At 40.8% G+C, this 15,369-nt stretch overlaps 1 protein-coding gene across 2 annotated transcripts in view; it reads right to left on the reverse strand.

The window, feature by feature from the left end:
• The window catches only part of ADGRL2 (adhesion G protein-coupled receptor L2), a 348,015-nt gene extending 333,170 nt beyond the window's left edge, over positions 1-14,845 (reverse strand). The window contains exon 1 of one of the 2 annotated variants that reach the window (XM_083620857.1): positions 14,787-14,845. The gene's annotated coding sequence lies outside the window, so the exon portion shown is untranslated. The remainder of the gene's footprint in view (positions 1-14,786) is intronic. The other variant, XM_083620855.1, reaches the window with a different exon arrangement.
• Between the last annotated feature and the right edge of the window lie 524 nt (positions 14,846-15,369).

Below are 15,369 nucleotides of genomic sequence, written 5' to 3' on the forward strand. Positions count from 1 at the left end.
GCACAAAATAACGTCACGTGGATGTGCAGAAGCGGCGAATCGCGACCCGCGCATCCATAGACACGTGTTGCGTTCCTTTCAGGTTGCGAACGGGGCTCCAGAACGGATCCCATTCACACCCAGAGGTACCACTGTATCTGTGGTGGCAGGGAAGGGGAGAGAAGTCATACATCTTCTCTGAGTAACAATCTCAAGGTAAACATTGTATCTAAAGAAAAGGAAGGTTTTGGTGTGTGTGTGTTTTTTAATTACAGGCAATGAAGTTACAATATCTGTTTCAAGCACAAAAAGCTTGCACTGTCACAACACTGTAAATTATATGTTTCTTTGGCTTGAGTTTTCTCGCTGTGTTAACCTTGGTGATCTGCCTCAGAGGCTTTTCTGGCTGAAAGGCAGCATAGAAATAAAACCCTAAGTAACCAACAATATAACATGATACACATTTTCAGACAGACAGATTCATCACTTAGTGGTTTCTTAAGCACGGTTTTGTCTCATTTTTTAAACACCCACCTACTTTTGAAGAGCTAAGATGGGGGGGGGGGGAGAGAGAGTAAGTGTGATGGGTCCCAATCTGAATGAATCTGACAAAGCAGTAGCCCAGTGTTAATACAAAGCCATGTGTGATCTTTGCCAGACACTTGCATCCTGACAATCTGAGTGACGCAGCTATGAGTGAAAAATGTCTTAACATTCCTTGTTTTATTTTTTAAAAAACTTCCCCGAAATACAACTTTCAGTGAGATCCCATCTAAGGAGGTACACCAAAACTCCTACATTTTGCTCTGCTGACTTTTCTCCAGCCCTCCTAATATCTAAACATGCACTGCATAAATTCCTTTGAAATCATTAGAACAGAAATAAATTACTGTTTGTCTTGACTTCTCTGAGCAATGATTGCAAATAACAATAGATTCTTAAGTAGGACCCCAGAGGTCTCCTAAGTATTATTAAGCCTACAGAATTATTGGGAATGCACAGAACTACAAAGGTAAAGAAATGATTTCATCTGTATATGATTTTAATCAAGCTTGGCTTGCTGTTAAAAGGCTTGTTTAATGAAGACTGCCTTTCCCTCCAGAGGGAGGCTGGAGCAGGCAGCACACCATCAGCCAAGCAAGGCTTATTGCTGTAACAATAGCTAGAGGGGGTTACCACAAAAATGTTTTCCTTTGAGTCTGTTTCTGATCACATATTGAGAAAACAACAGCCAAACAAGGGGTGGGGGCGGGAAGAGAAAGCTGGGGGAAACCAAGTATGTAGCAATTAGCATGGAGAAAATGCTACTCTACCAAACAATATAGAAGACTGGAATCAAGACATTGCTTGGAGTTGCATGGTTTTTTTTTTTTTTTTAAAAAAATGTTTTAAAAATCCCATTTGTAATGAGAACAACCAGTTCACCCGTAATTCTCCCCCCACTTCCCAGAACATCCCATCAGACATGGGAATGCCAAAGGAATCTATGTCCTGTGGCTTCCTTGAGCAAAGATATAAACATACAACAGACCGTTAGATGTTGACCCTATATACTTCTATGTTTATTGATGAAATTTAGCTATGCGGTCAAAGGTCAAATGGGAATAAGAAAGTACATGATGTCACCAGCGACGTTGCTAGCCAGGAACACTGGGGCTTTGCTATGCTATAATGAATTAAGTCCCCCCCCTTCCTTCCTTCAGATTTTTCAAACTGCCCTGTTCATCTTTCAAGTCTGTCCATATTAATATTCCCATTTATGGCAATGGGACTAGCTAAAGGAATTTTCATTGTATTCTGCAAACCTTCCCAAGGGAAAGAGCCCAAGGAGACTACAGATGTGAGTAAGGACCACTCACTTGGGGGGGGGCAGCGTGTTGATTCTGTACTCCGTCCAATTGCCAAATTTACTTTGCTCGTATTTATACGAGAGCCCATTTTGACACATTTTGTTTAGTTAAGTGGAGGAGCCCATTTTTAAAAGAACTCCTATTGCCAAAAATATAAACAGAGCGAGCGTTGATGAATATAAATATTTGAACGGCGGAACATTTTGTTATATCTTATGGAAACACTCCTGATCGAGCAGATGGGAGTTTACCTCATGGATTAGATGAATCAACTGAAATATGCCTACGGTGGGCAATTTTAAATAATGGATGAATATCCCTGGATGGGCTGAATGGATCTATTTCTTAGTGTGCACTAGACGGCTCAGATGGACGTTCTGTTCATTTCCAGTTCAGCAGGATGTTACTTAAAGTGTAAACCTCTTTAATTAAAAAGGAATCATTAAGTTTACTCCTATTGCCTCCTCTGAGGCTGATTTGCTAATAAGCAACCGGACAAGGGATGTGCGAAATGAATAGTTGAAGGGAAACTCCGACAGCCAAAGAAAGGTCTAGAGGGTGAAGTTAGTTGATTAGGCACCGTTTGTCATGAATGGGTCCACAGCACGTACAATAGTAAATCCCACTACCTTAGAAGATTAATTCTGAAGGAGGCACTCTTGGGTCAAAGTATACATAGGCGTGTGCCTAATCTCAGAGAAATCAGGCTATTTTCTCACAGCAATTAAGCAGAGGTCTAGGGTTTCACCCACAGTGTATTTAAACACAGGATACAATTAAACCCCACAGTATTAATATCTTTGCTATGCAAAATTGTCTGGGAAATAGATTTTGCCCTCTTTTCAAATGGAAAGCAAGGCAAATTAAAGAGGATGACTTTATTGGGGATAATTATTCGGCTGAGACAAATGTCAGGTGTTCCTTTGAAAGTGTTCCTTGTCACCTTCGCGGCTGGTGGAGAAATTAGTCGAACTTGCATAAAGGACTTTTAATTTCTCCTTGTGTTGGAAAACAAATAAAAGAAGAGGAAGAAACACACCTAGCTCATTCTAAAGCATGTCAGACATTGACTTTCCTATTTCCACGACTGTTACTATTTGAAGAATAATGTTTCAATCAGAGCAGCCCATGACTAACCAAAAAATATATCCTTCTTGACTTGCAATCTATAAGACTTGGGGAAAGGGGGGCAACCGTAACATCTTATTAAGCTATGAATAGTTTTGAAAGATTTCTTTCCGCCATGTTGTCTAAAGATTTTATAGTTACATAAGCAAGGAGCAGGCAGTGTGACTCAAAGAAAATGAATTCCAATTTGAAACAGTACTTGGAAAAGGGGGGACGGACTTCTCAGTTCACAAAATGCTATTGGTTATATATTGATCCAGTGGAGACAGGGATATTTTAACAATTCAAGAATTTTATTAAATAAACCATCTCTTTCTTTCGCTCTCCAAATAAATATCCTTTGTGAGTCAGTGGACTTTGCAATTCTCTCATATAGTGTTGTTTTGCTTTTGTCTACGTGTCGGATCTATAATCCAGTTTAGAGCCAAAGCAGCTTTCTTTTCTCCTTAAAAGAACAATCAAAATGTAGTTATTTATTTGTTGCATTTTGAAACTGCCTTTCAACCAAGTTTCCCATACAACTCATGAGAATAATAATGGAAAATGTGGAATAAAGCATAAAACCATAAAACTTCAACTTTCATTTAAAAATAAATAAATGCAAAGAGCACAGCATTATCAATAGTTCCCTTACCCTTTTCATCTATACAGATGATTGAAATTTTCTACTGAGCAATAGTTTGTACACACACTGCAAGGTAATGTGAACAATGGGGAGAGAAAAATGTGCTGTCCATAGTGTTTCTTATATCATATTGCTGGGGTTCAGCTAAATTGATGAAACATATCAAATAGAGATGAACAGTCTCTAAACTCTGCATGCTTACTTGGAAAATTAATCCCATGGTGTCCAGTGGGAATTATTGCTAAGTTAGCGCACACAGATTTGCAGCCTAATTCCACGTGAAGAACTTTCACTGATTCCTCAGCAAGCAAGAATAACCTGATGGAAGTGTTCAGAAATGCAGTTAACAGTGTGAACCTTTTAACCACCAGATCTGTAAACCAGTTATATCATAATAAAGTGAAGAGAAAAGATTAAATCTCAGCTCCACTGTTGTCAGCTCAAATCCTCTTATTTGTGGATGGAACTACGCTTGCGATATATACAGCAAGGATGCTAATAGATGCCTCACATTTTAATGAAAAATTGCAGCTAACTGTTCTAAAACACAGTCAATGACTTAGTTTTTGGGGACACTGCCAGCTTTTTAGACTCTCTTTTTTTAACCTTTCAAATTGCAGCATTTTTCTCTTAAACAAGTTGCTTACTAAATACATACACACTCTCTTCTTCTTCTTCTTCTCTCTCTCTCTCTCTCTTTTTGCAAAGGAAACTGACCTTTTAAGTGATTATTTTCCAACACTTTCAAGGAAGAGCATTTCACCTATCATCTTTACATTTTCAATGCGCTGCAACAAATGAACCCCTAACCTTTCTGGCAAAATGTATTGTACTGCAGGACACAAAATCACTTGCTAACTTTAATTAAGTTCCTTTAAAAGAAATGTAATTCTTAACCACTGGGGGGATTGAAGAAGAATCTTAGAATCTTATTTAGTTATAAAAAGTAAAACAAAGCAAGGCTGCTCCAACTCATTAATATAATCACTCTGTTGTACCTTCACATAATCCATTAAAATTGGTTGGTGATCTGCTGGAAGAAAACTTAAACAACAGCAACAACAACTAAAACGTTCGAATAATACAGTATTATTAGAAACAATAAAATGCCTTTAACTGGTAATTAGTGAAGTCCTAATTTGAGGTCTGTTAATGTTAATGAAAAGCAGCTAAACTAACACGATATTTCCCCCCCAGTTCATGATATGATTTCAATAAAGTTCTGATCATCACCATCATGTTTTGGATATAGATGTGATCAGGAAATTTCAGGATACATTCTAAACAAATTACCCCTTATAGGACCTTACAGGACAAAGTTAAGGGAATCATTTTGGTATAAAGGATACTGCCAGGAACAAATAGGTCAATACACAACAAAGCCAAAAAGACGCAGAACTACCAAGGAAACTTGACCATGGATGAGAGTTTTTCTATGAAAAATAGGGCAAATTGACCTGAGGTTAAATTAATCATGATGGAGATTTTCCCTTTTGCATTACAACTGTTGGATGAGCATAAAGGAATCTGTGCTTTCCTGTGCTGTCCGGTTTGGAGGTGGCAAAGTAATTTATTTGTCTGAATGTTACTGGATCTGTTTATACCTTAAGCCTGATTTAAACTTGCTCCAGGTCTTGCCAGTGAGATAGGGTAAACCTTTAACCAAACAAATCAGCACTCTGTGCTTCTAACCAAAATTGTATAAAATGATAGAATAACAATTTCCATACACACTACACACTGTGTTCATATACAAAATGTGTGTGTGTGTGTGTGTGTGTGTGGCTGTGTGACTGGTGCAGAAACTGTTTGTATCCATCTCTGTTCACCGACACCATTGTTTATATAAATATGTTTATATAAACATTGGGGGGGGGTGAATGTACACAGATACAGTTTCTACATCCATCATTTGTGTACACGTACACACACACACACACACACACAATGTGCAGTTACAGATAGTATACAAACAAACCTATATCAGGCATTGTCTATTGTGGTTTCCAACTTTCAGAGATTGCAGCAAATATCTGACAATTATTTGTTACATGTTTGTTGTTAGGGGTTTGTGAAAAGATGGTCTATGAAAAGTCAGGGGTCAGCTTATGGGAGCCCCCGAACAGTAAGGCCACAGTAGAATGGCATCGGTTTTATATTGCTCTGTCCTCACAATCCACCATAGTACGACTCACTGAGCCACTGAGAGCAGGGGAAGGGGAAGGAAAACATGGGGGACATGTCACTTCATCAGTTACTGTTGATTGGGAAGAGGAGATTTCACCAGCTTCTCTGTGTTGAAATGCTATTGGGGTCTCTAAAGTGCAAGGGGGGGGGGACCTAAAACAATGTCAACAAATCAATTTTGATCGAATGAAGTACTGTTAAGATATGGAGGGGGGATCCAGGTTTGGCTGAAAACAAACTTCTTCAAAAGTAGTTATCCAAAATAAAATTATCCTATAAGGTTAACATCTCCCTTGATAAATAATAATAATGGATTTATTAGTTTTTATTTGTACCCCTCCCTCCCCGGCCGAGGCTTCTTAGCACCTTTTTAAAGCCCTGCCTCTTATTTTTAATTATCTTGGGACTTGTGTGTGTGTGTGTGTGCACTGCCCCTTCTCTCCCCTCTCCTCCCACAAAAGAGTGGCAAGCAATAGGAGCAGTCTAGCAGGGAGTTTGAAATTCAGCCGCAGTCCTTCTGAAGCTATGCAAGCATTGTTCCTTAGTTCCCCCAGTGGCTTCCAATAGCAGATGAACCAGGGATAATTGCTGCTTATTCAGGACTAACTGCCATAAGTGCTTTTAGCTTGTGTTTGTATGTATGTTTCTCCTTGAATGGAAGCAAATCTCCAAAGTTGTGTGGTGTAGGACCAAAGATGAAAGCGAGGGGCAGGCAAGAGATTGGGACACTGTTCTGAGCATCGGAATAGCTGGTTAGGTTCAGGCAATAGCAGAGCATCTGAGAAAAGTGCTGTTGGTACTGAGGGGCGTGTGATGGTGGGGAAAACATCTAATTATAAATCTTATATTTGGGGAAGGATCATAATTCAGTGGCAGAGCATTTGATTGGCATGCAGAAGGGTTAAGGTGCAATCCATGTACAGCTGGGAAACCCTGAAGAGTCACTGTGTCAGGGACTGGGTAGAGGAGGAATGGTGGAGACTGCCTCCCCAGCCTGACTCTTCCAGGGAGGAGGAAGAGGGAGACAGTATAGATTTACAACAGGGGTTTGTGGGAGGTCACAACTCAGAGGCAGATGAGGGGGAAAGTTGGGAAATAATGGGAGAGCCAGAGCAACACCCGGCTGACACCTTGTCATTGAAAAACATTCCAGACCCTCCATCTCCCAGAACCCGGTGAGCCTTAAAAGTAGGAGAGCAAAGAGCTCAAAGACAGAGGGCATGTAGCAGCACCCGTAGAAGTGATGAATGAGGAAGTGGGAGAGGCGAGGGGTGGAGATTCACTCGGGACAACACCATTATCCAAGAGACTGGGTTCTATAGCCTCTCTCTGTAAAGACTGAAATAAAAATGGACTGCAAGAAACTTTTCCTTGTCTTTATAATTTGCTGGGCAATCAGCCGGGAGCTGCTGACAGCATCCTGACACACTGTGTAGATGATGACCACTGGTCTGACTCAGTTTAAGGCAGCTTCCTGTGTTCTTATATGTGTCTGTGTTCCCACACATTCCTATTTAATAAGAAAAATAAAATAACAGACCTTCCAAGTGTCCCTATCTTCCAGGGATAGTCCTGGATTTACAGAAGCTGTCCCGGTTTCTGATTTGATTCCAGAATGTCCCATTTTTCCTTTGGATGTCCCTATTTTCATCAGAGAAATGTTTGCATGTATGGAGTTATGCGATGCCCCGAGCCAAGATTATGAGTAACTAAGCAACCTTTAGGAGACATCTGAAGGCAGTCCTGTGCAGGGTGGTTTTGTAATATTTAACGTTTTATTATGTTTTTATATATGTTGGAAGCTGCCCAGCGTGGTAACCCAGTCAGATGGGCAGGGTACAAAGAAGAATTAGAATTAGAATTAGAATTAGAATTAGAATTAGAATTAGAATTAGAATTAGAATTAGAATTAGAATTAGAATTAGAATTAGAATTATAGCAGCAGAAGCAACAACAACAACAGAATAAGACGTCCTTATTTTCATCGGAGAAATATTGGAAGGTATGAAATAGCAATGTGCTAGAAGTTTTTAAAGTCCTCAGTCTGAAAATGAACATATAGCCCCCACCCATGTCTAATGCTAATTAAGATAGCATGCAGTAAGTATTCAATGTTCTAGATGTAAACCTGCAGTCAATGTACCTCAATCCAAGAAAGTTGAATCACAGGACGGAGGGGGTGGGGTGACGGAGAGGAAAATGTGCATCTCTGCCGCACTTCCTACAGCTTCTTTGAGACAGAAATCTGATTGGGCGCATAATCGTGTCATTTAAATGGAGAGCAATAAGGCAAAATTGACTCCCTGTCATGTCCTCCTCCTGTCCTCGAGTGCTTATTATGTGTACTAGCGGCAAACAATGCAGAAGAGACGAGGAGAGGTAGTGAATCAAACAAACTTGCCACAGTTTACATTCCTATAAAGCTAAGTATTTGCACGGCAGTAAATGAATATTTATGCTAAGTGCGTACTTTCCCTCTCCTGAACGCTTTCAACTCATCCAACATCCATCCTGCGTAACAGGCGGAGGCAGAGCAAACAGGAACGCTGGAGCATGGCAGGGGACTGGTAAACAAGACCTACTCTGGGCTAGTGTCAAATCTGCTGTTGTTTCCTTATGTTCCCCATCCATAGAGCTTCAGTTTTGCACTTGCCCTTCAAGGCAGCCCGGTTCAGAGAAACAGACGGACACTTAATTTAGCACTTTATCAATACACAGTTATCCAACATGTGCTTATTTCATTGTGGCTGCGGTGGGGAGGGGGAGCGAGCTGCACGGTTACTGAGTAGAACTTGTCTGTGTGCACAGAGAACACTCCGGCCACAGATGTGACTGGTTAACTGTACAAGCAAGGAGGATAAATCCACACAACAATACTTCATTCAGCAAGGAAATCTGCAGTGGATTACAGCTTCTCTATGGTTACGTCTGTTCTTAATTTACTGCTTTTATTCAGTTTTCAACCATAAATGAGCCCCTTATGAGGCATTCACTATGCAGAATTGACAACTCTTTTTATCTGCTTGAAAAATATTTTTGGATAATAATTTATGGTTAGGAAATATTTTAAGCAGTTTCAATAGTTACATTATATTCATTCAATGCTTAATGATGCAGTGTCTCACTGGCTTTTTTTATTATTAAATGAAATCCAGGGCAATCTGGTAATTTCATGTATTTGTAACAAAAAAAGTAACTTGGCTGTACAGGAACACGATCTTTTAAAATGCATATTTCACAGGAACCATGATATGTTTTTTCTTTATTTTCCCCTCCCTTCTCAGTTTTGTTTAATACTATTAAGCCACGTCTCATGAGAAAAGGTTAGTCAATAATTTTTAACCAAGGTTGGTGTCTACTGGAAATCAAATTTAGGGGGAGGGACTCTAGGCATGCATGAATATTTTGTTTTTGTTTCTTTAAAAAGTATTTAAGGGGGGGAGGGAGTTGATAGAACTTGATTCTAAACAGTCCAAAATAGGGAAGATGTGGAAGATTTACCGTATGTTGGTGCCAAAATAACTAGGTAGGATTACCATACTATTTCTGTATCCAACTAAAAAGTGAACTACTTCTTCTTCTTCTTCTTCTTCTTCTTCTTCTTCTTCTTCTTCTTCTTCTTCTTCTTTTGCTTTTCTCACAAAGTGACCCCAAAAGACTTACTCTAAAATCAATTAAGACCATCCAATAGAAATATAAAAATACCACTATACAGATAAAAGGCAGGACTTAAAAGATCCCACCGCAACAACAGAGGTCACAATGCCACCTTTCAAATTAAGGTCCAAAAAGCAAGGTAAAAAGAAGTCTTAACCTGATGCCAAAAATTAAATAGAGTGCCAGGTATGTGTCCCTGGGGAGAACATTCCACAAACAAGGGGCCACCACTGAAAAGGCCTGATCTCGTGTTGCCACACTTCAAAACTCCCATGGAGGGAGTGATGATTGCAGGGTTTGAGTTGGTTCATGCGGGGAGAGGCTGTCCTTGAGGCACTAGGGTTCTGAGCTGCATAAGGCTTAATAGGTCAGAACCAGCATTTTGAATTGATGATGATGATGATGATGATGATGATGATGTTTATTTATACCCTGCCCTCCCCAGCCAAGACCGGGCTCAGGGCAGCTAACACCCGATATAAAAACAATTGATTGAAATACAACCTAAAAACAAGATTAAAATACAACATTAAAACATTAAAATACAGCCTCATTTCAGTGGAAACTCAAATAAAAAACTTTTTGGGGGATCAAAACGTCAAGTTGAATTGAGCCCAGACACAAATTGGTAACCAGTGCAGTCATGCCAGAGTTGGTGTTATATGTTCATACCGTCTTGCCCTGTCCAGTGACTTCTGCACCAGCTGCAGTTTCCAAATTGTATTTGAGGAAGCTCTGGGGTCACTTTTGTAGATGCAGAGGAGTTGTGGAAGGCACTAGCTGGGGAACCCTCAAGGCAACCTCCAGGAGAAGCTTGGGAAAGGCGCTGGAGATCAGGAGCCTTAGGGATGGTGGGAAGGCAGGGACCTTCAGTCCTTGCAACTGCTGTATTGGGGCAAGATCTACTGGGAAGAGTTGCTGGGATCACTAGACCTGCACTGTTTTTGTTTCTTTCAAGAGCTAATTTCACGGACACCATGTTTTTTGTTGCTGACCTATGCTTGACTCTGGATCTTGACAAAGGGCTTGGCATGCGCCCAGTGATTCTGATCCCTGATGCCATCCCTCATTTCCACTAAAATGAAGAGGCCTTAGTCTGCATAACCAGATGAAACACTGTGGTTTTAATCTGCACATTGAATTAATGGACGTGTTGGGACAGGCTGGCGCTTAGCTGAAAGTGATGCTCTTGGAAGGAAGCTGCCATGCAGCTTCTGGATCTTTGGAAGTCATCACCATGCTGCAAAGAATTAAGCACAATCATATATTTCTGTCTCTCCCACATTTGCTTTATTGTGCTTCCTCAGAGAGATGCCATCCACTGGTGTCATAATTGGCTGCAGAGGAGAGAAGTCGTGTCAATGATATGGAACACACTTATTAATTGAGACAATAGTGACGAGGCTGTAAAAAGCCTTCCAAGATGACAAATTCCCCTTTGCATTATTTGAGATTAATTTAAAGTGCTGGCACACAAAGCTTTACAACTTTATTCTTGGCAGAATATGAGCACTTTCAGACTCATTGATACTCAGGGATTCTTTTGCTATTACAGAGGAAACTCCCAGTAGAAAAACAAAGGGAAACATTTCAATGAGGTACTTGCAGTGTTTTCCTCATTAGCAGCTACAGTGTCTTGAACAGGGAACGAGTGTTTGGGGAAAAGTTTTCTTGGCATTAACAAGAAAGGACATTGCTTTTACAGGCAAAAACACGTTATGATTTTCTGAAACATCCTATCATGGAACCATATGAAATTTGATTTCTTAAAAAAAAAATACAATAAAAACAAAACTAAGTGCTAGAGTGGCTTTTTTTCTTTAAGAAATGTCCATCTATTTAAATATAATCCTATATACTGAACAATTTTTAAAGGTTATTTAAAACTAAGAACGGTCCCATTTTATGGCTTCCAGGTTCCCTTTGTTTTCAGTTTATAGGTGAGTAGGTTTGATGTATTTTTAAAACAGAAATTGCATTGTTTTGTTACTGAGCGTCCTTGTTTCTGTCTCATTGATACCTTATGACCATGAACAGAAGGGGAGAGCTTTTTCCTCATTTCATCAGAGCTTTTTTCAAAGCTGTCAGATAAAACACTGAAGCTGACCCTAAGCCCAGCCCCTTGAGTACTGATTCCAGTTTTGCCACTGGGAAACTGCACTCCTGCCTCTCAGTATTTATTTGCAAGATGTGAATGGCACTTGGCAGCAGGAATGGGGAACCTGTGGCTCTTGGAGAGGAAGGACCAGAGAGACACCACAAGTTCCCTCCACACACCCATCACACTTTGGTATATTATAATCTGCCACCTGCTCTCTATGTGCTCCTTCTTTGTACACTTTCGTGGTAGAGCATCATCGAAGGAGGTACTGAGCAGGATATTTCCTTGGAAAAGGTCTTTTGGCCCTTATCCCCTAGTGCTTTTCTTTCTTAGGGTACTCAAGAGTACGCACCATTTTGCCTAAAGACAAAGCACTGGTTAAAAGTATGGCATGTACTGTAACAAAGCGTGTTCTCCCTCATGGAGAGCACGTGTTGCGGTGGGGTCTGCCGAGCCACCCCTCTGTTGCCAGGCAGTGTTCCTAAAGAGGGCCTAGGGCAACGATTGGCTGGCTGGGTTGCTGGGGTAAAAGTTATGTTGCAATTTGGGTGGGAGGGGTAAAAGGTTTTAAATACCCTGCACGCAGCCTGGAGCTTTCTCTTTGCTGCGTGCAATGGATCACCTGCCCACCCGCCCTAAATTAAGGGGTTTTTTGCATTGACCTTGCTATGCCTGTCATGGGGTCATCTGCCGTTGGGGAGCATGCGGGGAGAGGTGAGGGCCTGTGACTCAGCTCCATTTCTCCCCGATATTGTTTTCCCTTACTGGCTTTCAGTGGTGCCCAGAAGTCAGTTCTGTCCCCAGGTGGGGGGACAGACAGTCTTAACCAATGCCTAAACAACCACTCACGCTTATGTATTTCAATAAAGTTGTGGCCAAAATTATACCAAAAACCTTAAACAAAAATAATGTGTGTGATGTGAGCTATTTGGGGGGTGGCTTGGGGACCTTGACACGCAACTTCATGGTGAGTACTTGCACCTTTTTTTCTAGAGCATAAGCTCTGGGTGTAGGGCTTCCCTACTTTGCCAACTCCTCTTCGATCAGTATGATTACAGCGCGCTTATGTGTAATAATTTGCTGTATTCTCCTCCTCCCTCTTGCCAAAGCCCAGTTTCCATATTTCCCAGGTGCACCATTGAACAGAACACGCTCTGGCAAAGGCACTGCATCCATGATTTGTAATTTGCCCTAATGGCACTCCAGGGATGTAAACTTGAGTTACAGATTATTTATCATATCAGTGGGGGAGAAAGTCTAATTCATTACACCTAGTTAATCCTACCAGATAGGCTACAAATAATAACACTGACCTATGTCACTAGGCTGCTCTAGGGATTACAGAGAAAATCTATGCGCAGTGTTACTGTTGTGCCTGCAGGTGCACATGCAACCACAGGGTCGCCTTCCCCACCCCCATGGAAACATGTGCTCTAATGTCACCAATAGGTAGCTTTTTCCCTTTGTGTGGTGCCCATGGCATTTCTCAGTTTTGCAAATTTGCCCATGGGCCCAGAAAGGTTGGTGACCCCTTGGGGTAGCATCTTCAAGAAATGTGCTTGATATGTTTCTATGCAGATAGAAAGGATTCAGTCTCATGGATTGGCAGAAGTGGTTAGTGGGTCAAGCACTGCTTTAGTTATACCTTGAGTGGTCTTGGCTCCTGCACTTCTTGTCCTTTACATGCCAGCCCTTATATGTAAAGTTGTCCATGACACTGGTTTCTCTGATGTTGCTGGGGCAGTGAGGTTGCAACAGAAACCGGAGAGCTATATGGAACCCACTTTTGTGAATAAGTTCAATATGTGTTTGTTTGTCCAGCCACCATAAACACAGCACACCTGATTTTTGATCCTTGCCTGATGAGTGGTGGGCAAATCACATCTTAGAACCATTAACAAAAATAGGTTTTACATAAACTTCCACTATCAGGCAACAGAAAAATTCCCCAAGGGGAGAAGCAGCTGTGTAAATGTACCCTTGCATTGTATCAATTGCCTTTCAAAGAGACCAAAGCTGTAATTACAATCTTAGCTTAAACACATGCCCACTCAGACATAGGCACGCACAGCCAAGAATATAGAGAGGCATCCTATAGGTGACCAAGGGACTGAAATCCCATTTTTCAGGTATGTACTGGGACATTTTCAGAGGCCCCCTTTTCATAGCAGCTCCTTGTTCCTCCTGAAAAGCCAACCGAAAGCGCCATCCGAAACACTGATGTCTATTTGACCACTTCAAAGAACTTATTATTGTGAGCTAGGAGGTTTCCCCAAAGCAGTTCTGCTTCTTCTTCCTTAAGTAAAAAGAGGTTGGAATATTTTGCAAAGAAAACGTGCAACCTTGCTTTCCAAAGGAACATCTATAGGGTAGCTGCATCACACACACATCCCAAAAAAGGACAAAGGAGACACAGACTTACGTAAAAATGTCATATGCTCATTTATAGAGTTGCCCTTATTACTATTATTTCAATAGGGTAGACACACAATACATCTCACATTAGTGGGAAAGGCAGGGACCCAAGTGATATGTGTATCTGCTCAGTATGGTAACTTCAAGGCTGTCTCTTCTTAGGGTTCTCTGTCTGTAAACCAGATTTGGACTGCACAGGTCTTCAGATAGTGAGGATGCTCTCAAACAGAGGATTGTCTCAGGTAAAGCAAGACATCTGGCCACCCTAGTATTTCAACTTTTTCATAAGAAGATCCACTGACTAAGAGAGAAAAGAAAATACCTGTGCTTCAGAAAGCAGAAAAGTACCGCTAGACCAATGATAAATATCCTCAGTGTATGCAGTTAAGAAGGAAAGTAACAATCAGCAATCCCCTCTTTCCCCTTTTGGGGCTATAAATTACCTGAAGCAATTTCTCTAATGGGACATGATACTTGTACAATGATCCTGCACTAATTTTACAAAGCAAAACCTCAGTTCCTGGTTGAAAGAGTACAGTAGAAATTCCGCCTTCCGTTAAAGATCTTCAGCAGGTTCACATAATTAAAGGAGAACATGTCATAAGGAAGCTTAAAAATTCAAGGTAGAGAAAGTACCTTTCCTACCCTGTCTAGGCTCTCTCCCTTTCCCTCTCCCTCCTTCCCCCCACCTCTCTATATATAGCCATAACAAAGAATGCAATTGTTGTAAGATATTGCTGCCCATCTAAATTAGTCTGCCACTGTGATTACGGAAGGACATAGATTCAATTGCACTTTCTGTGTGCAGAGCTACTGGGAAAATCCCCAGCTTCTTGGTACTTACCAAATTATATCCTTCCTTATCTCAGGAGCAACAGTCTAGTAGGTGCACATTGCAACTCTAGGGTGAAACACATGGTACTCTTATCTCAAGAGCACTTACAAGGACCTCACAAAAGTTGTTAATTATTAACCTACCTTCAGGGCTTACCCTATTAGTTCAAGTCTGACTTTTAAGTATTTACTGTTTAAACCCAGGCAAGTATCAAACGCTTCCTTCAAGAGGATCTGCACTACTACATTCTAGAATGTCCCTATGCTTGGCTCTCATATTAGACTACTTCAAGCCTGCAGAGTTCAATTATGTGTAGCATTTGTATGTTTATATTATATTTGCCAAAATGGACTGGGAACATGCTCAAGGCCCTAAGTTAATCAGAAATTCAGATAATCAAGAATGCTGTTTGCACAGGATTATGATAATGCCAGGCTACCAGAAAGACAAAGTAAATTTCGATAGCAGGGCAATCTGGCTCATTGAGGCTCAGATAAAGGAGATGCTACTGTAGGTAATAAAAGGTGTTCAATTTATCTGTATTGCAGGTTCACAATTCTAGCTTTCTGTTGTCCAAAAGAAATAGGAGTTG

Source organism: Podarcis filfolensis (genome assembly GCF_964270895.1).
Source record: "Podarcis filfolensis genome assembly, chromosome: 6".
Classification (NCBI taxonomy): Eukaryota; Metazoa; Chordata; class Lepidosauria; order Squamata; family Lacertidae; genus Podarcis; species Podarcis filfolensis.